General features: G+C 47.6%; 1 protein-coding gene and 1 pseudogene across 1 annotated transcript in view; one reads left to right on the top strand and one right to left on the bottom strand.

Moving 5' to 3' along the window:
* LOC124805675 (paired box protein Pax-6-like) overlaps positions 1-20,308 on the top strand; it is a 337,185-nt gene that overhangs the window by 234,631 nt on the left and 82,246 nt on the right. The window lies entirely within an intron of this gene.
* Positions 2,173-2,290, bottom strand: LOC124709162 (annotated as a pseudogene).

Genomic DNA, 20,308 nt, shown 5'->3' with positions numbered 1-20,308 from the left:
AATACGGAACACCGTGCTGGATCCCAACGGCCTCGTATCACTAGCAGTCGAGATGACAGGCATCTTATGCGCAAGGCTGTAACGGATCGTGCAGCCATGTTTCGATCCCTTAGTCAACAGATGGGGACGTTTGCAAGACAACAACCATCTGCACGAACAGTTCGACGACGTTTGCAGCAGCATGGGCTATCAGCTCGGAGACCATGGCTGCGGTTACCCTTGAAGCTGCATCACACACAGGAGCGCCTGCGATGATGTACTGAACGACGAACCTGGGTGTACGAATGGCAGAACGTCATTTTTTTCGGATGAATCCAGGTTCTGTTAACAGCATCATGATGGTCGCATCCGTGTTTGGTGACATCGTGGTGAACGCACATTGGAAGCGTGTATTCGTCATCGCCATACTGGCGTATCGCCCGGTGTGATGGTATGGGGTGCCATTGGTTACACATCTCGGTCACCTCTTGTTCGCATTGACGGCACTTTGAACAGTGGACGTTACATTTGAGATGTGTCACGACCCGTGGCTCTACCTTTCATTCGATCCCTGCGAAACCCTACATTTCAGCAGGATAATGCACGACCGCCTGTTGCAGGTCCTGTACGGACGTTTCTGGTTACAGAAAATGTTCGACTGTTGGCCTGGTCAGCACATTCTCCAGATCTCAATGGTGGCCGAGCAACTGGCTCGTCACAATAAGCCAGTCACTACTCCTGATTAACTGTGGTATCGTGTTGAAGCTGCATGGGCAGCTGTACCTGTACACGCCATCCAGGCTCTGTTTGACTCAATTCCCAGGCGTATCAAGGCCGTTATTACGGCCAGAGGTGGTTGTTCTGGGTACTGATTTCTCAGAATCTATGCACCTAAATTGCGTGAAAATGTAAACACATGTCAGTTCTAGTATAATATATTTGTCCAATGAATACCCGTTTATCACCTGCATTTTTTCGTGGTGTAGCAATTTTAATGGACAGTAGTGTTGATAAAAGAGTACACGGCAATGTAATTGTATGTTATTATCTGCTAAAGTTGGCTTCTCCGATCCCAGGTTGCCTACCTTTAATTTTTCAATGGCGCATCCTCAATGTGCTATAAATTATTACACGCTCATATGTAAACACGATGTAAAATTAGTAATCCTTGTGCGTCGTATGTAGACTGATCTTTAAAGGCTGAGTTTCTTTCTGCTCTTCTTTGTGCTTTATTGAATTGAGATGCAGGACAGAAGAAGGTAGTACTTCACCTTTAGCCTGCGTTTTGTCAATTTAAATGATTATTGACAAGGCTAAGGAAAGAAAAACCTAGCGTCTCGTTTTTGGGAAGTGTCATTTGTGGCGCTGCCGCCTGCACGTACGCACAGGTGCGGTTCGTGCAGGGGGAGGAGGCGAGGCGAGAACAAAGCACTGGGGGCGCGGGGGCGCCCAAGTGGCAGTTGTCGCGCGAGCATCCTCGGGCTCCGCTGCCGCCGCCGCTGCCGGCAGGTGGCTGACACCGCCCAATCAATGTGGGTTCGCGCTTGCGCGCACACGCCGCCGACGCCGCCCCCACAGCCGCCGCCGCCGCCGCCGCCGAGCGCCACAAATAATGCAGCGCCGGACGCAAACAGCGCGTCGCCTCTACAACTTTCTCCGCACGCACTTCCCCACTAGCACGTGCTGCTTTCCGCGCTCAGCTCGACCGCCACGGACTGGCCACCCATCAAAACTCGTGACTTTCTCGACTGGACATCGATTATGTTATAAAACGAGCGTAAGGAATATTAAAGCAGCAGTGACTGCATCGTAGATGTCCTGGAAAATGAAAGGAGTCTTCAGATGAAACGTAACTTAAGGCGCACCCCAAGACTCTGTTACAAGACCAATACTGTTCGCATTGGTAGGAATATACATTGGTAGGAATAACTTAATGACGAAAGCAGCTTTCCTATGATACGTCACTGTCATGTAACATAGCTCGAGGAAACTTGCATTCCGTCTTCAGGCCACGAGTGGCCTACCGGGACCATCCGACCGCCGTGTCATCCTCAGTGGAGGATGCGGTTGGAGGGGAGTGGGGTCAGCACACCGCTCTCCCGGCCGTTTCGATGGTATTCTTGACCGAAGCCGCTAGTATTCGGTCGAGTTGCTCTTCAATTGGCATCACGAGGCTGAGTGCACCCCGAAAAGTGGCAACAGCGCATGGCGGCCTGGATGGTCACCCATCCAAGTGCCGACCACGCCCGACAGCGCTTAACTTCGGTGATCTCACGGGAACCGGTGTATCCACTGCGGCAAGGCCGTTGCCACCGATGAAACTTGTACCACGCATAAAACTCACTGCTGCAGTGTAGTACAAAAAGTAACTGGAAAAAACGCACAATGCACGAGTAAAAACGATACTTTTATTCAAACACAATGCTTACACTGAGGACATCGTGGTTGATGACAGTGCCCTAGGTAATACGAAAGGGCGGACATGGTTCTTAATAGGACACGTGATCACTACGAACGGCAGCGCATGCTGCGTAACGTGCTAACTTGCTGACTACAAAGTTGCTAGACAATTAATATGGTAGGGCATTCCGTTCCTGCACCGGCAATGTTGACAGCTGCTGGGTGGTCGGTCGTTGGTGCTTCTGCACGTACGGCACTACAATGCACGTCCCAAACTCACCCCAAATTTACCCGTTGGGATATATGTCGGGGAAACGCGCGGGCCAGTCCATTCGCCCAATAGCCTGTAGTTCCAAGAGACTGCATCTTTCTGTGCGGTCGTGCATTGTCATCCATAAAAATGAAGTCAGAGCCGAATGCATCCCCAGAAAGACGCGCATGGGGAAGGAGTACGGTGTCACGGTGAGTTACTATGTTCAGAGATGTGAAGCTCAGTACGCCCATGCAACACTAAGTCTCTCCACGCCATAGCACCTGTTCGACTAAGTTCCTGACTGCGTTATGTGTTTCCACCTTCCCTATATGAAATACGTGCAGCATATTCGAATTCTGGAGAGGGGATAAATTTTCCTAATCAGTAGTAGAAGCTGATATGTCTGACCTATAGAAACCCTTCCCTTCTCTCTCCCTCTCTCTACCTCTGTGTCCCCCTCTCTCTTCTCTCCCTCTCTTTCCCTCTCTCTTTCTATCTCTCCCTTTCTCTTTCTGTCTGTCTCTGTCTCTCTCCCTCCTTCTCTCTCTCTCCCTCCCTCTCTCTTTCTTTCTCCCTCTCCCCCCTCCCTATTTCTCTCCCTCCCTCTCTCCCTTTCTCATCCCTCTCTTTCTCTCTCCCCTTCTCTCTCCACCTCTCTCTCCCCTTTCCCCTTCTTTCTCTCTCTCTCTCTCTCACACACAAAGATACACACACACACACACACACACACACACACACACAAACACACACACACTTTTCGTCATCAGCAACACAGTCATCCCACAGCGTTCAGGGCGCACCCATACAGTCACCATCTGTGCGAAACAGTTACACGTGAGTTACAGAACTTAAGCGTAGGGAATGGTTGCGAACGAGTTGTACCCCACAGTTTTCACAAAAGATATATACCCCTAAAAACTGCTATAAGAGTTTATTTAGTAGCAACTCCTTTTTATTACTGTCTGGCAAACTAGAGTTTAAGACAGTATATTCCACAAGTCTATTATTACAAAATATGTTATCAAGACAGTATTAACTATAGATAAAGTGTTTCACCATTAAAGTTACAAATGCAAGAACCATGAAGAAAAGAATGAAATAAAAAAATAATCTTAATAAATATAGGTCCTGAAACCAGTTCTTTTCCCGACTCGTTTTACGACTGAGTATATTAACATTTTGAAACAGAGTTCCCGAGGATCTAAACTGCAGATATGCAGTTCCACATGGCCAAAGTTCGTGTAAAGCCATTCTTCAGCAAGTCTCCTCATCGATGCTTGCTGGCCGGAGTGGCCAAGCGGATCAAGGCGCTTCAGTCTGGAACCGCGCGATCGCTACGGTCGCAGGTTCGAATCCTGCCTTGGGCACGGATGTGTGTGATGTCCTTAGGTTAGTTAGATTTAAGTAGTTCTAAGTTCTAAGGAACTGATGACCTCAGATGTTAAGTCCCATAGTGCTCAGAGCCATTTGAACCCATCGATGCTTGTATACATTCAAAAATCCCAGGGATGTTCCGAATGCATTGACAGTCATTCGCAATGTGTTCCCGGAGATCATCGACGCTATCAATAGGATTGGAATACATCAAACTCTTTAAGTACCCTCACACTAAAAAAAAGAATCCAAAGGGTTCAAATCGGGGGATCTAGGAGGCCATGGTATTGGCGAACGACTTGTCTAAGATTCGTGCTATGTATTCTCGAACAGCTACATGAAAGTGTGCCGGTGCATCGTCATATAAGTATCACATAACACGCTTTCACCATAAGGAATATATTTCAAACATCAGTGCTGAAACATTGGCGTGCCTTCACTTGTGCATGCTGTACGTCCTAGCGGGGAATCCATTTGTTTCCGGATCAGTGTTCATTGGTGCTTTTTTCATTGCCCTTTTTCGTTTGTATCTATAATAGTCAGACACGCAGTATGTTTTTGGTAGTGTATATAAAAGTAACTTCACAGCCTGCAGTATTATATGCATTTACTTGTTGCTATCATACGTTCTTCTACTACATCAATTACAGTTGCTGTTTTTTTTTTTTTTTTTTTTTTTTTTTTTTTTTTTTTTTTTTTTTTTACAGCATGCTGCAGTGTACAGTATCGTCTAGTTAATGCATGACGCTCTAAAGCTGGCGCACCGCTGCGTTATTTGCGTCCGTTGAGATGTTTCCTATGATTTTATAGCCATCACAAGTAAACGAAAAAGAATAACACAGTTGTATTTTTATGTCATCTGTATTTGTGACACCAAACTCAATATTACAAGCAGCCTAATACGTAATCAAAATGTGTTGCTTGTGACAACAGCGGTCCTGCTTCAAGTTGAAAGGCATGTGGACATCACAGCAAGATAGCCGTTGCGAACACCAAGCAGTATGTACTGTTCTTGTTTAATATGTTTCCTTTATTCACGCTCGTTTCTTTCTCAAATTTTTTTTTATTTCAAGCTACAAAACCCATTTCTGGGAACTAAAAAGCTCAAATTGCTGTGTGAGATAGCGGAGGTGAATACTTCGAAATTGCAATCTAGCAGAAATGTGTTACCTGCAGCCGCACCCATGTGCGTAAAAATCCAGCACTTACTAACAGACCGAAAAGATAAGGCAGTTCTGTTAAGTGTTAGCATTGTTCATGTGTGTACAACAAACTGCGTAATCCAGTCTTGCGATGTCGTGATACGAGAACGAGACGAAATACTTCTTTGTGTGGCTGTCAAAGGTTATCTCTTTCGTTATCGGGTCAGCTTTGAGGTCAATGCAGTCTGTTTTCCCGGTGACTAGATTTCATCGCGAAAATACGATTCTGGAATGGCTATTCATTGGAGCCAATAGGTTTTCGAGACAAGAATTTCTTTGTTCCTCAAATGTTTCCGTTTATCCCAATGTCAAAGCAACTTTCCTTTATTTCTCCTGTGAAAAGTTTGCTTTTATCTTTTGTAATCTCGGAGTCGTCTCAAGTATTTTTGCCGGTCACATGACCCAGAACACATACACCAGTTATTGTTTTCACCTTTCATGTAATCAATGAGAAGAATCTCTTTTGCATCCCAAAATACACCGGCCGTCCATTCCGGAAGATAAAATCGTCTTCGCCCTTTTGTGAGTTTCCACCCTCCACTCTGATTGCCGTTTTTCCTGGCATGAAACAGTATCCCTGTCTCGTCGAAACAAGCAAATCAGTTGGATTCTTTTCAAAACGGCAGAAATGTTGTTGAGATTTTCTTTTGCGCATTTGTTTGAGCTCAGAATTCGATAAACGTGCCACTAATATGAACGAAAGCTTTCTCGTAGTTCATTCTTTATTTATATTATTCGTCACTTTTCCTTCTGAAAAAGCACATAACAGCCTTACCCAGCTGGGACCTAAATCTTCCATTCCCCTTCCCTAATACTAATTTTACGTATTTGGTCCAGTTCATATCGCCTATTAATATTACCTCTCCATATATAAATGATGTAGCGCGGTCGGTAAGTTTTCCACTACGTTTTTAATCTGATACTATGAAGTTGTAAATGATTAAGGAAGCTCATTATGAATGTTCATCATTTTGTGTGATCTTTTGTTGAAATTTAGCGAAGAAAAATCACTTTATGACGCACAGCATTTCAGTTTATCCATTTGGAATAAATTCAGACAACATCATGTAAGAAGTTTAAGTAAAACTATCTTAACTATCAGATTGAAACCTTAATGCACAAGACTTACCAACATAACGAAAACAATTTTTCATTGACATCGACGCCACAGTTGAACCGAAGTGTAAAACTTGGAGAGTGCAAAGCCAAAATTTTTCCAAAGTGCTTTATAGCGCTACCAGCTTTCCCGCTCCTGTACAGCTGAGCCCTCCTCTTGAAATTATATCCAGGGAAGCGGCAAGTTTTCTTCGCGAATGGTGCGCTGGTCTCGGAAGAGCCACGGTAGAAAGCTGTCCGCCGTTATATACATAGTTACGTGTGTGTGTGCGAGCGTTTCTCGCAGTGCGCGCCTCGGAAATGCGGCTGGCGCATTCTTGCAGCGGAGAAATAGCTGTCAGCAGAACGGCTATACTCCACTGTGGCGCTCTACTTCTGGCTCTCCCTGCTGCGCTTTTTTTAAAGAACAAAAGCGCAAATAAACGAATGACAACCATTTCCTACAAGACCCGCCCCATAAAAAAATGATTAAAGACTTACATAGATCATATATATTCCATAAATTGTAGGTACCGAGAACATAGCACATTGTAGTTTATTGTTTGGTTTAAGATACTTGATTTACGATAGATGGCTGTGAGAAGCAGAGGTATTTGGTTTCTACGAGGGCCGTTTAGTAAGTAATGCAATATACACTACTGGCCGTTAAAATTGCTACACCACGAAGATGACGTGCTACAGACGCGACATTTAACCGACAGGAAGAAGATGCTGTGATATGCAAATTATTAGCTTTTCACAGCACTCACACAAGGCTGGCGCAGGTGGCGACACCTACAACGTGCTGACATGAGGAAAGCTTCCATACGATTTCTCATACACAAACAGCAGTTGACCAGCGTTGCCTGGTGAAACGTTGTTGTGATGCCTCGTGTAAGGAGGAGAAATGCTTACCATCACGTTTCCGACTTTGATAAAGGTCGGATTGTAGCCTATCGCGATTGTGGTTTATCGTATCGCGACATTGCTGCTCGCGTTGGTCGAAATCCAATGACTGTTAGCAGAATATGGAATCGGTGGGTTCAGGAGGGTAATACGGAACGCCGTGCTGGATCCCAACGGCCTCGTATCACTAGATCACTAGCAGTCGAGATGACAGGCATCTTATCCGCATGGCTGTAACGGATCGTGCAGCCACGTCTCGAACATTGAGTCAACACATGGGGACGTTTGCAAGACAACAACCATCTGCACGAACAGTTCGACGACGTTTGCAGCAGCATGGACTATCAGCTCGGAGACCATGGCTGCCGTCACACTTGACGCTGCATCACAGACAGGAGCGCCTGAGATGGTGTACTCAACGACGAACCTGGATGCACGAATGGGAAAACGTCATTTTTTTCGGATGAATCCATGTTCTATTTACAGCATCATGATGGTCGCATCCGTGTGTGGCGACATCGCGGTGAACGTACATTGGAAGCGTGTATTCGTCATCGGCATACTGGCGTATCACCCGGCGTCATGGTATGGGGTGCCATTGGTTACACTTGTCGGTCACCTCTTGTTCGCATTGACGGCACTTTGAACAGTGGAGGTTACATTTCAGATGTGTTACGACACGTAGCTCTACCCTTAATTCGATCCCTGCGAAACTCTACATTTCAGCAGGATAATGCACGACCGCATGTTGCAGGTCCTGTACGGGCCTTTCTGGATACAGAAAATGTTCGACTGCTGCCCAGGCCAGCACATTCTCCAGATCTCTCACCAACTGAAAACGCCTGGTCAATGGTGGCCGAGCAGCTGGCTCGTCACAATACGCCAGTCACTACTCTTGATGAACTGTGGTATCGTGTTGAAGCTGCATGGGCAGCTGTACCTGTACACGCCATCCAGGCTCTGTTTGACTCAATTCCCAGGCGTATCAAGGCCGTTATTACGGCCAGAGGTGGTTGTTCTTGGTACTGATTTCTCAGGATCTATGCACCCAAATTGCGTGAAAATGTAATCACATGTCAGTTCAAGTATAATATATTTGTTCAATGAATACCCGTTTATCATCTGCATTTCATCTTGGTGTGGCAATTTTAATGGCCAATAGCGTATTTTATATCTGAAAGCAGATTGGTTTTTTTCAAGATTCCAATAAATGACATCATTACCTACTCTTTTGGCTACAAAACCCTATTTTGCAACACAGTTTCCGTTCAGTGCCTTACGCCACCTTACGGGGAGGGCCTGTATGTCCGCATGGTACTTCCGTACTGGTCGACTTCAAAGCCATCGTCTTGCTGAATCAATAACCTCCACCTCATCCCCATACTGCTTCCCGCAGAATGAATCCATCATTGAACCAAACAAATGGAAGTCGAAATGTGCGAGATCTGCGCACGGTAGTTGAGGAAGAACAGTTCAGTGAAGTTTTGTGGACTGCACTCGGGTGCGCAGGATTGTGTGAGGCTTTGCACTGTCGTGGAGAAGGAGTGTTTAATTGCGATCCATCGATCACTTCGATTGAGTGTATCCGCACGTTCAAAGATCGCAGGAGTCACAGCTGTGTGCAACCGTCAGGCACATGCGAGATGGGAAGGGTTTGCGCAACCTTATAGTGATGATGACGGACGCCTCTCCCAATAACTTACCTTGCTTTTATTTGTGTGTGTCTATCCTTTTGACTGGAGGTGTGGAGGACTACGGCCATTCACTACTGTAAAAAAATGAAACGCCACAGCCGTCCATACGGTCTCATTTATTGTGTAGCTACCAGTTTCGGCGCTTCAGTGCACCATCTTCAGGCCTTAGTTGCTGCTGAAGTGGTTGTCACGATCCATAAATACGATGCATCAGGCGCCAACATAACTGGTTTACGTAGACTATCTGTAACTGTGATGTCGTCTCTCCAACCATCAACTGGCAATAGTTGGTGGTTGGAGGGGGACATCACAGTAACAGGTAGTTTGCGTAAACCAGTTATGTTGGCCGCTGATGCATCGTATATGTGGATCGTGATAATCCCGTCAGCATCAACTAAGGCCTGAAGATGGTACACTGAAGCGCTGAAACTGGTAGCTACGCAATAAATGACAACTTAAGTACGACTGTAGGTGTTTCATTTTCTTACAATACCGTGCTTTTGGTCACTGCCAGGTCTCCGCAGACATTCTACAGGCATCTATGAATGTCTGCGTTTTTCTGGTTTTCCGAGAAGAGGAACTCAATGGCAGCTCTCTACCTGGAACACAACTCTGTAACAGACGTCCCTTTGAAAGCTACGTATAACGCCGCCATCTGTCGGAACGTCATGAAACTAAAGTGTCTGAAGCGGGAACATTCCTCGATGTCCCACGTCGAATACTGCGTTTTTCAACCGAAACTGGCAGAGAAAAAAAATGTGTTGCTTTATTTATTGAACGCCCCTCATAGATGCAGCGGTACCTTCATCAACGTTCACCGAAGAAATTTCAGTAATTTTGTTAGTAACAGACTTTCTAAACATCTTGATTTACTGTTAAAAATCTTTACTACGGTCGGCCTTTCAGACAGTGTTCAGGACAGCCTGGCTTGCCTACGTACTCGCGGAGCAGAGGTCGCGTCTTCGATTGGGCATTTGGGAATTTACAAGTGCCACCACTCAACATGTCATGTATAAATGAGGGCTATTCGGAAAGTAAGAAACGATTGGTCGCGAAATGGAAACCACAGTGAAAATCGTAATTGTTTCATTGTGTCTTATGCTCATCCAGGCAATTTCTCCTCAAAGAAACCCGTGGTTGATTCCTCGACCACAACTGCCCTTTAGAGACGGCGTCCGCTGTCAACTGACGCAGCAGTGGCCGGGCGCTGAGCAGTAACTAAAGGACATAACCATTTCAGGCAGGAGCGCTCGCTCCAGCAGTGATTAACTCGATCGCTACGGCTGCCGTGTTATTCGATACCGGCCGGACGCGCATGTCTCGCTCGGTGCGGTAAATGTGAGAGCGACAGCGGCGAGCTCTGTCTCTCTCCCGTGCAAGCCGTAGATGCGTATTTCCATACTAACGAGCGGGAGTAATGTTTTGAAAAGTGCCGAATTAATGGAGGGAATAAAGTGGCCTTAAAAACGAGCGGGGGCGGAGGCGGGGCGGCAGTAAGCACTGCGCAACGATCGTTAACAGCGCGGGCCCTTGAATCTGGCGCCACGTGCGCCACACCGCCGTAAACACGCGCAGCGTGGGCGGAACGCGCTCTGTCCCACTGTGCCGTGGCGCGCCCCCGACGTCCAAAACATCGATGTAACGGTAATCACCTGTAGATGAACAACCGAGTCAGTTTCGACAAAACTGACAAGGACACTAAGGTTCCCTTGGCCGTTTTCAGTTAAGCTAAAATCCTCAACACTGAGATGACAGAAGTCGTGGGATAGCGACATACAGATGGCGGTATCATCGCGTACACAAGGTATAAAAGGGCAGTGCATTAGCGGAGCTGTCATTTGTACTCAGGTGATTCAAGTGAAAAGGTTTGCGACGTGATTGTGGCCACACGACTAGAATTAACAGATTTTGAACGCGGAATGGTAGTTGGAGCTAGACGCATCAAACATTCCATTTCGGAAATCGCTAGGGAATTCAATGTTTCCGAGATGCGCAGTGTCAAGGATGTGCCCAGAATACGAAATTTCAGGCATTACTTCTCACCACGGGCAACACAGTAGGCGATGGCCTTCACTTAACGACCGAGAGCAGCTCCGTTTGCGTTGACCTGTCAGTGCTAACAAACAAGCTACACTGCATGAAACGACCGTAGAAATCAATGTGGGATGTTTCATCAGGACAGTGTGGCGAAATTTGGCGTTAGTGGGCAAACGCAGCAGACGACTGACGCCAGTACCTTTGCTAACACTACGACATCGTTTGCGCAGTCTCTCCTGGGCTCGTGATCATATCGGTTGGACCCTAGACGGCTGGAAAAACGCGGCCTCGTCATATGACTCCCGATTTCAGTTAGTAAGAGCTGATGGTACGGTTCGAGTATGTTGCAGACCCCATGAAGCCATGGACCAATGTTGTCAGCAAGACACTGTGCAAGCTGGTGGTGGCTCCATAATGGTGTGGGCCGTGTTCACATGGAATGGGTTGGGTCCTCTGGCCCAGCTGACAGGAAATGGTTATGTTCGGTTACCTGGAGGCCATTTTCAACCATTCATGGATTTCATGTTCCCAAACAGCGATGGAATTTTTGTGAATGACATTGCGTCATGTCAACGAGGCACAGTTGTTCGCTATTGGTTTGAAGAACATTCTGCACAATTCGAGCAAATGATTTCAAATGTTCAAATGTGTGTGAATTCCTGAGCGACCAAACTGCTGAGGTCATCGGTCCCTATGTTTACACGCTACTTAAACTAACTTATGCCAAGAACAACACACACACCCATGCACGAGCGAGGACTGGAACCTCCGGCGGCAGCGGTCGCGCAATCTGTAAGATGGAGCCTCAAACCGCGCGGCCACTCCGCGCGGCGCAAATGATTTCGGCGCCCAGATTGCCCGTCATGAATCCTATCGAGCATTTATGGGAAATAATTGAGATGTCAGTTCGTGCACAAAATTCTGTACCGGCGACACTTTCGATATTAGGGACCGCTTTAGAAGCAGCATGGCTCAGTATTTCTGCAGGGGACTTCCAACGACTTGTTGAGTCCATGTCAAATCGACTTGCTGTACTATGCCGGGAAAAAGGAGATCTGACACGATGTTAGGAGTTATCCCTTGACTTTTGTCACCTCAGTTTCGTTTCTTAGACCTTTTCATGCTCCTCTTTAAATTCTTCGTTCTAAAGGGACGTTTCGAACTTTATAAGGATCATCTTCAGGATCTTCTAGTGTTCCCGGTTAGCTCTACAAAGACCTGCGTCACGTCCACTTATAAAGGGGAGTTTTCTCGCTCTTTTTCTGAAGAAGTGGGATTATTGGGTGAAATTCTTCCTGGTTCTCCTGGTGGGCCATCCTTATTGGATAGGTACGAAACAGGCAGAGGAAGAGGGTAGAAGTGTCTGTCAAAATACACGATAATTCAAAATTAGTGAGACAAAAAGGGAATACAGTAATGACTCTGTTTCAGAAATACACTTATAGACTGAAACGTTAACTCTCACAGTTTAGCTGGTAATAATGTAACACTGGAAAGTCGATGTTGTTGTTATTCGCTGGCGTTATTAGGCGAAATGGTGGCACCTGCGATAGAAAAGGCGTATTGTGTCATAGAATAAGCAAAAACATCTTCAATAATCGTTGTTCAAAGATGTTGCTGGACCAAATTCGGTAAAGAGCATCTCAGAGTCACAACACTGCTGGTTGGCAAAGTAATTCGGAGAGGCAGGATGCATATGCAAGAAGATAACCATAGGATGGCTGTCCGTCGATACTGAAGTGGTGAAGGTTTCAAGAGCAATAGTACGATCTACGACAGAACTTGCAGGAAACGAACGCATTGTGCCACCACATAAGTGAATGTGTCATAATGTCAGTTGCGGCGTATATTGTGCAAGCGTCTGCAGTTCAAGGGTTACAGGATTCAAATTTTGCCGGCTCTAAAACCAGCCGATAAACCAAAACGGAGACGATGATGCGCCGATTTTCAAGCGCGGATGGCGGTGGATGATTTCACAGAGAGACTTTTTTCTCTGACGAAGCGACATTTTACTTCAGTGGCAAAGTGAACATGCATAATTTGAAAGTATGTAGTAACCAAAACCCGCATGCCCTGCTGGAACATGATCGTGATTCTTCGAAACCTAATTTTATCTGCGTCATAATCAACCGCACAGTCTTCGGTCCTTTCTTTTTCGCAGAATCAACTGTTACAGGCATAACCTATCTCTATATGATTTCTTTCTGGTTGTTGACTCGGCTGACGGAAAAGGTTCCTGACTTCATTTCGTTGCTGGACGGAGCCCAGCCACGGAGCCCCGCCACATTGGCATAGTTTCATACATAGCAGTGAACATCTTCCATTGCTCCGGGTTGGTCGTGTCGTTCATTGTATGCTGCCCCCCCCCCCCCTTGATAGCCTGATCTTAGCACCAATTGATTTTTTGAGGAATGTCTGAAGGACATGATATACATACCTCCATTTCCGCAGCACTTCCAGCAGCTAAGACACCGGATAGTCGGCGTGTTTTAGCTCCACTCATCGCGCCACGGTGGAACGGGTCTGGCAGGAAATTCAGCATTAGATAGACATCTGCTGTGTCAAAAACGGAGCCCGCCCGCACCATACATTTGTGGATGGCCATAGGAACGGTGAGAGTTAATGCTCAGTCTGTATGTGTATTTGTGTAATAAAGTCATTTCTGTAGTCACAGGAATACTTTTTTTGTATCATTCATTTTGAATCACCCTGTATTACTGTCGTACCTCTCTTGCTCTGCCTGTTTCACCACCTATCACTAACTCCCCGAGACCCTATAGATGATCCCATCAAACGGTTCGAAGCGTCAAAATAAATTGAAGAGAGATATAACGCGGTCTAACAACGTAGAATATTTTGCCTTCAACTGCACCAGTCATTCATGGCCACTGCGAAGCAGCCGGATCCGTACTGAACGGCTTCGTCTTGTCCAGCTTAATAACTTCATATCAAAATCCAAACCATCATCATAAGACCTCGTTTCCGTTTCCCCGATTTTCATCAGACTTCTGTCTAGTTTGATGCGGCTGCCACGAATTCCTCTCCTGCGCCAACCTTGTCTTCGCAGAGTAGCTCTTGCACCCTATATCCTCCATTATTTTCTGGATGTATCCCAGTATCTGTCTTCCGCTATATTTTTACCCTCTACCGTTCCCTTTAGTATCACAGAGGTTATTCCTTGATGTCTTAACAGATGTCCTATTATCCTTTCCCTTCTTTTGGTCACTGTTTCCCATAGACGCCTTTCCTCACCGATTCTGTAGAGAACCTCCCCATCCCTTACTTTATCCGTCCAGCTAATTTTCAGCATTCTTATGCAGCACCACACCTCAAATGCTTCGGTTCCCGTTTCTTTCGGTTTTCTCACACTCCACACTGTCCTCCAGACGTAAAATTTATTGTTAGCATGAGCGCTCTTGGCCTAGTACTACTTACCCACTTAAACCAGCAAAATGGTCAATTTCAAGCGCTGCAGATGTTGTAGAACTGGTGCTGGGTGGTTATAATTAAAGTGCAACACTCACAGAGGCCCAGTATTGGCTGTAATTATCGCATGGCAGGCATGACTGCGAAACGTGATAGCTATGCGTTAAATCGGAAGCGATTTGCTTTGGGGGAAAAAATTGGCTACAGTTTCGGCCACCAAGTGCAAATCTAGCTCTGTGAATGCAAGAAATACGTATAGAATGCAGTGGATTTGAAACAGGACGTGGGTATAAAAGGTCAAACAAGTTTGTTCAATATGAGCATCAGAGACGCCGACTAGATGCTGTATAGCGCCAGATTTGCACCTGATGGCCAAAATTGGAACTAATTTTTTTTCTAGGGAAAATCGGTTCCCCATTAACACATTAGCATATTTAACATGATTCGCTGCCTTACGAAAGTTAAGGCCGCACTGGACCTCGTTGATTAGCTGCACTTTAATTATAACCACCCGGCACTCGGCCATTATGTGACCCTCTACTGCGACGTTAGTCTTGGCAGTGAAGTAATGTGTCTGTATAGACGGTCGTATGGAATCAGCACACTGATATAGGTCGAGCTCACAGCCTTGTAATATGGTGCATAATAAATGGTCGTAAAAAGATGCTATTTGACAATGACTGGATACGAATCTTAGCCTGACAATCGGTTTGAAACTCGACGGGTCAGTGAATGCCGGTCTATCCTAACTACGCTCATGCTCATAAATGAAGGATAATTGCAGAATGTGATGCCACACAACGTGGCACTTCACAAAACTGGCGCTAATAGCATAGGCACGTAGGGAACACACACGACACAGATCTGTAAGTCCACGGCATTGGTGATAAGGTGAGAAAACCGTCCCGAAACACATGTGCTACAAAACGCCACTGAACCCTGGGCATGTACCCCGACATCAATATGGGATATGATCGCCGGCCGAAGTGGCCGTGCGGTTAAAGGCGCTGCAGTCTGGAACCGCAAGACCGCTACGGTCGCAGGTTCGAATCCTGCCTCGGGCATGGATGTTTGTGATGTCCTTAGGTTAGTTAGGTTTAACTAGTTCTAAGTTCTAGGGGACTAATGACCTCAGCAGTTGAGTCCCATAGTGCTCAGAGCCATTTTTTTGGGATATGATCACCATTCACACGTACACAGGCCGCACAACGGGTTGGCCTACTCTGGATCAGGTGGTTGAGCAGCTGCTGTGGTATAGCCTCCCATTCTTGCACCAGTGCCTGTCAGAGCTCCTGAAGTGTCGTAGGGGTTCGAAGACGTGCAGTGATACGTCGACCGAGAGCTACCCAGACGTGCTCGATGGGGTTTAGGTCTGGAGAACAGGCAGGCCACTCCATTAGCCTGATATCTTCTGTTTCAAGGTACTCCTGTACGATGGCAGCTCGGTGTGGCAGTGTGTTATCATCCATCAGAAGGAAGGTGGGACCAAATGCACCCCTGAAAAGGCGGACATACTTGTGCAGAATGACGTCCCGATACACCTGACCTGTTACAGTTCCTCTGTCAAATATTTGCAGGGGTGTACGTGCACCAATTATAGTCCCACCCTACACCATCAAACCACCACCTCCATACAGGTCCCTGTCAAGGACATTAAGGGGTTGCTATCTGGTTCCTGGTTCCCGCCAGATGAAAACCCGGCGAGAGTCACTGTTCAGACTATATCTGGACTCATCCGTGAACATAACCTCGGACCACTGTTCCAATGACCAAGTACTGTGTTATTGGCACCAGGCCTTACGGGCCCTCCTGTGACCAGGGGTCAGTGGAATGCACATTGCAGGTCTACGGGCTAGTAAACCATGCCTGTTCAGTCGTCTGTAGACTGTGTGTCTGGAGACATCTGTTCCAGTGGCTGAGCTAAGGTCTCGAGCAAGGCTACCTGCAGTACTCCGTAGCCGTCTGCGGGCACTGATGGTGAGATATCGGTCTTCTTGTGGTGTTGTACACTGTGGACGTCCCGTAGTGCAGCGCGTGGACACGTTTCCAGTCGGCTGCAATCGTTGGCATAATCTTGAGATCACACTTTGTGGCACACAGAGGGCCCATGCTACGACGTGCTGTGTTTGACCAGCCTCCAGTCACTCTAGTATTCTACCCCTCATAACGTCATAAATATGCTTTCTTTGAGCCATTTTCAACACACAGTTACCATTAGCACATCTGAAAACGTCTGCACACTTGAGTACTGCACCGTACTCTGACATGCACCAACACACCTCTGCGTATGTGGACTGCTGCCAGCGCCACCGTGTGACGACCGCAGGTCAAATGCACCAGAGCGTTGTTTCACCATGTATCAGCATGAGCATGAGTGTAGTTTCCGAACGAACATTGCAAAGGAGAATGCAGGCGATAGACGTTTGGAACCGGGTCCACAGCTACGGAGCGTCTTGTGTTCTGCTGGCACCGTCGTGTCTCGGAATTTTCCCCGATCCACTGTTCAGCCTGGAGCACTTACACGTTTTTTGGAAGAAAGCGCTCCTCTGGTGTAGCGGTACGTGTCACCGTCTTCCGCCACGCGTATCGGAACGGCACCCGCCGTCCATTAGCCGGTATAGGCAGTAATACGGCTCACGGCCAGACACTATCCACTCGGTGATTCTTATCGAGGCGGCCGCACAACAATCTAATTGTTGGGCGGCGTGGCGTTTAATTGCAGCGGCAGCGGCCCACAAAAACGGCTCGGTCGCCTCAGTCGCAGCCCCGGGCCGGGCATTAATTAAAGCAGCTGTCGCCGGGAAGACGGATGGCCTCCCCAGGTACCGCCGAGGTCAGCCGCGCTACCAGAGCCATCTCAGGAAATTACTCCTAAGCTACAAGTGACAGCTCCGAGTGGCGCACAAATGGGGTCAGCTACAACCACCACATTTTTACTTCACGAGCCGCCCTATCTTGTATTCACCGCAGTACTTCCGATCGCGTTCACGGATGACATGTAGAAAATACGACTGTACGCTTCCGGATGCGCCGTGTTTCTAAATTCGTCGCTCTTCTCTTCTCGTGAGACGCGCTATCTGGACAGTTTTCTTTTGCCATTTACAGAGTGGTTTAACTGGAAGCTAGTGAAGCGGGAACTTCCACACATGATGGAAAAAAAACTAACGGTCCGAATGGGCCTAGGAAGACCCTATGGTACCGACCGACAGCCATGTCATCCTCACCCGCGACACAGAATGCGGATGTGGAGGGGCATGCTGTCAGCACACCGCTCTACCGGCCGTTGTCAGCTTTCATCACCGAAGCCACTGCTTCTCAAACAAGCAGCTCCTCGATTGGTCTCACAAGGGCTGAGTATTATTCACGCGCCGGCCGGTGTGGCCGAGCGGTTCTAGGCGCTTCAGTCTGGAACCGCACGACCGCTACGGTCGCAGGTTCGAATCCTGCCTCAGACATGGGTGTGTGTGATGTCCTTAGGTTAGTTAGGTTTAAGTTGTTCTAAGTTCTAGGGGACTTATGACCTCAGATGTTAAGTCCCATAGTGCTCAGTGCCATTTGAATCATTACTCGCGCAAACGAAGTTGACACCCGGCGCGGTGGCTGATGGGAGCGACTGTAAATAGGAAATGCTTTTACGGTCGCTCCCATCAGCCACCGCGACGAGTGTCAACTTTGTTTGCGCGTGTAATACACCCCTCTTCCCAATAGCGCTCGACAGACCCGGATCGTCACCCATCCTTGTGCTATTTATGGCTGATAGTCTTTGGTGATCTGACGGGAACTGTCCGCAGCTCGTAGTCTCGCGGTTGTGTTCTCGCTTCCCGAGGACGGGGTTCCGGGTTCGGTTCCCGGCGGGGTCGGGGATTTTCACCTGCCTCGAGATGACTGGGTGTTTGTGCTGTCCTCATCATTTCATCATCATCCAGGAAAGTGGCGAAATTCGACTGAGCAAAGGTTGGGAACTTGTACGGGCACTGATAACCGCGCAATTCAGCGCCCCACAAACCATACATCATCATCATCATCATCATCATCATCATCTGACGGGAACCGGCGTTGCCACCGCGGCAAGACCATTGTCGTAGATGAGAGGGCTTCCTCTTTCTCATTCTACTCCTAAATCTGAGTACATAATCCGCAAGCCGCCGTTAGGTACATGGCGGTGGGTACCTTATACAACTACAAGTCATTTCCTTTCCTATTCCACTCATAAATAGAGCGCGGGGAAAATCACTGTCTATATCCCTCTATACAGGCAATAATTTTTCTCATCTTCGTGGTCCTTACAAGAAATGTACGTTAGCAACAGTCGAACGGGTCTGCAGTCACCTGCAGGCCGGAGTGGCCGAGCGGTTCTAGGCGCTCCAGTCTGGAACCGCGCGACCGCTACGGTCGCAGGTTCGAATCCTGCCTCGGGCATGGATGTGTGTGATGTCCTTCGGTTCGTTAGGTTTAATTAGTTCTAAGTTCTAGGGGACTGATGACCTCAGATGTTAAGTCCCATAGTGCTCAGAGCCATTTTGCAGTCACCTTCAGACTCCAGCTCTATAAATTTGCTCAGTAGTCATCTTCCCTCCAGGGACCCCCATTTGAGCTCACGAAGCATCCCTTAACACTCGCGTTATGTTCGAATCTATGAGGCCGCGAGGGGTAGCCGTGCGATCTAAGGCGTCTTGTCAAGGTTCGCGCGGCTTTGAGTTTTCACACAAAAAATCGGAGGCATAACTTTCCAGCACGCTCTTGTACAAACAAAGAACGAGTTACGCGTATTTATTTTGTTTTAGTTGATTCACCACCAATGAAATATCCCAAGCAGTACATCTATTTGAACCCGGCTCTCCGCACGGCAGTCATCAACACTAACACTCAGCTAAGGAGGCGAACAGATACATAAAAGAAAGGAAGGAAGATTAGCGTTTAAAGTCCGGTCGACAATGAGATCTTTAGAGACGGAGCACTAGGTCGGACTGTGTCAAGGATAGGGGACGAAATCGGTCGTGCCCTTTCAAAGGCAGCATGGAGTGATTTAGGGAAATCATAGAAAATCTAAATTAGGCTGGTCGAACGCAGATACGTAGAGGCTTCAAGAATTTCTTGTAGTGGCCGCCCTGAAAGATGTTACCCGAAGTTTTCTGAGCAACTATCCATGTAGTGGCACGGCATAACGTGGCGTCACTTGAGTGGCGCCATCGGAATCGGGAGGTTTCCCCCGTGCAACTTCGCTGGCGTCTGTCGAGTGGCGCGACTTTAGTTGCGCGTGGAGATCCAGCTTAAGTCATCGCGGTGGTCCGTGCTCACGAAAGCCCACCGCCTGAAGACGTGTGTCGGCGGCGCGGTCATCGCCCCCCACCAGCACCCCGCGCCGCCCTGCCCCGCCCCTCGCGGCAGCTGCTGAAGGCATCAGGGTGGTCCAGCACAGCGCACGCGCCAAGCTGTGCCAGCGGCGATCGGCGAATTGCTGCCACCCCTGCCGCCATCTGCGCTCTGCGGTGCGGCCTTCCCGTTCTGTTGTGATACCGAGCACAGCAGAGACCAAAAATGAGCGGTGTGTACTCGCTTTAAGCTTGCTTGTGAGTCCTGTGACGTCATCTCTGAACTGGAGCCCTCTCCGCGACTCAACTCTTGAGTCTCTGCCGCCGCCCACTCGTCATTCGAGTGTTTCGTCGAGTACAAGTGGACTCCTCCCGCGTAGAAAGGAGAGCGAAAACACGAGTTCGCGAGTACAACCGCGGACTCGCTTCATTCCCGCTACATACGCAACCTTTTGAGAAAAATTTCCGGTATTAGACTGTAAATTACTGTTCATTTAATTCACTTTTATGATTCTCAAGTTGAAATGTCACAATATGTCCGTCCTGCCTAAATGATATTAGCAACCACTGCGCATAGCCGTTATTATATATGAGTATAATGACTGATTGGTTAGAAGTGAATATTGTTGT

The sequence above is a fragment of the Schistocerca piceifrons genome, chromosome 7 (assembly GCF_021461385.2).
Source record: "Schistocerca piceifrons isolate TAMUIC-IGC-003096 chromosome 7, iqSchPice1.1, whole genome shotgun sequence".
In the NCBI taxonomy this organism is placed as follows: Eukaryota; Metazoa; Arthropoda; class Insecta; order Orthoptera; family Acrididae; genus Schistocerca; species Schistocerca piceifrons.
The sequence above is the reverse complement of the archived record's forward strand: the minus strand, read 5'-3'. Positions and strand labels throughout refer to the sequence as shown.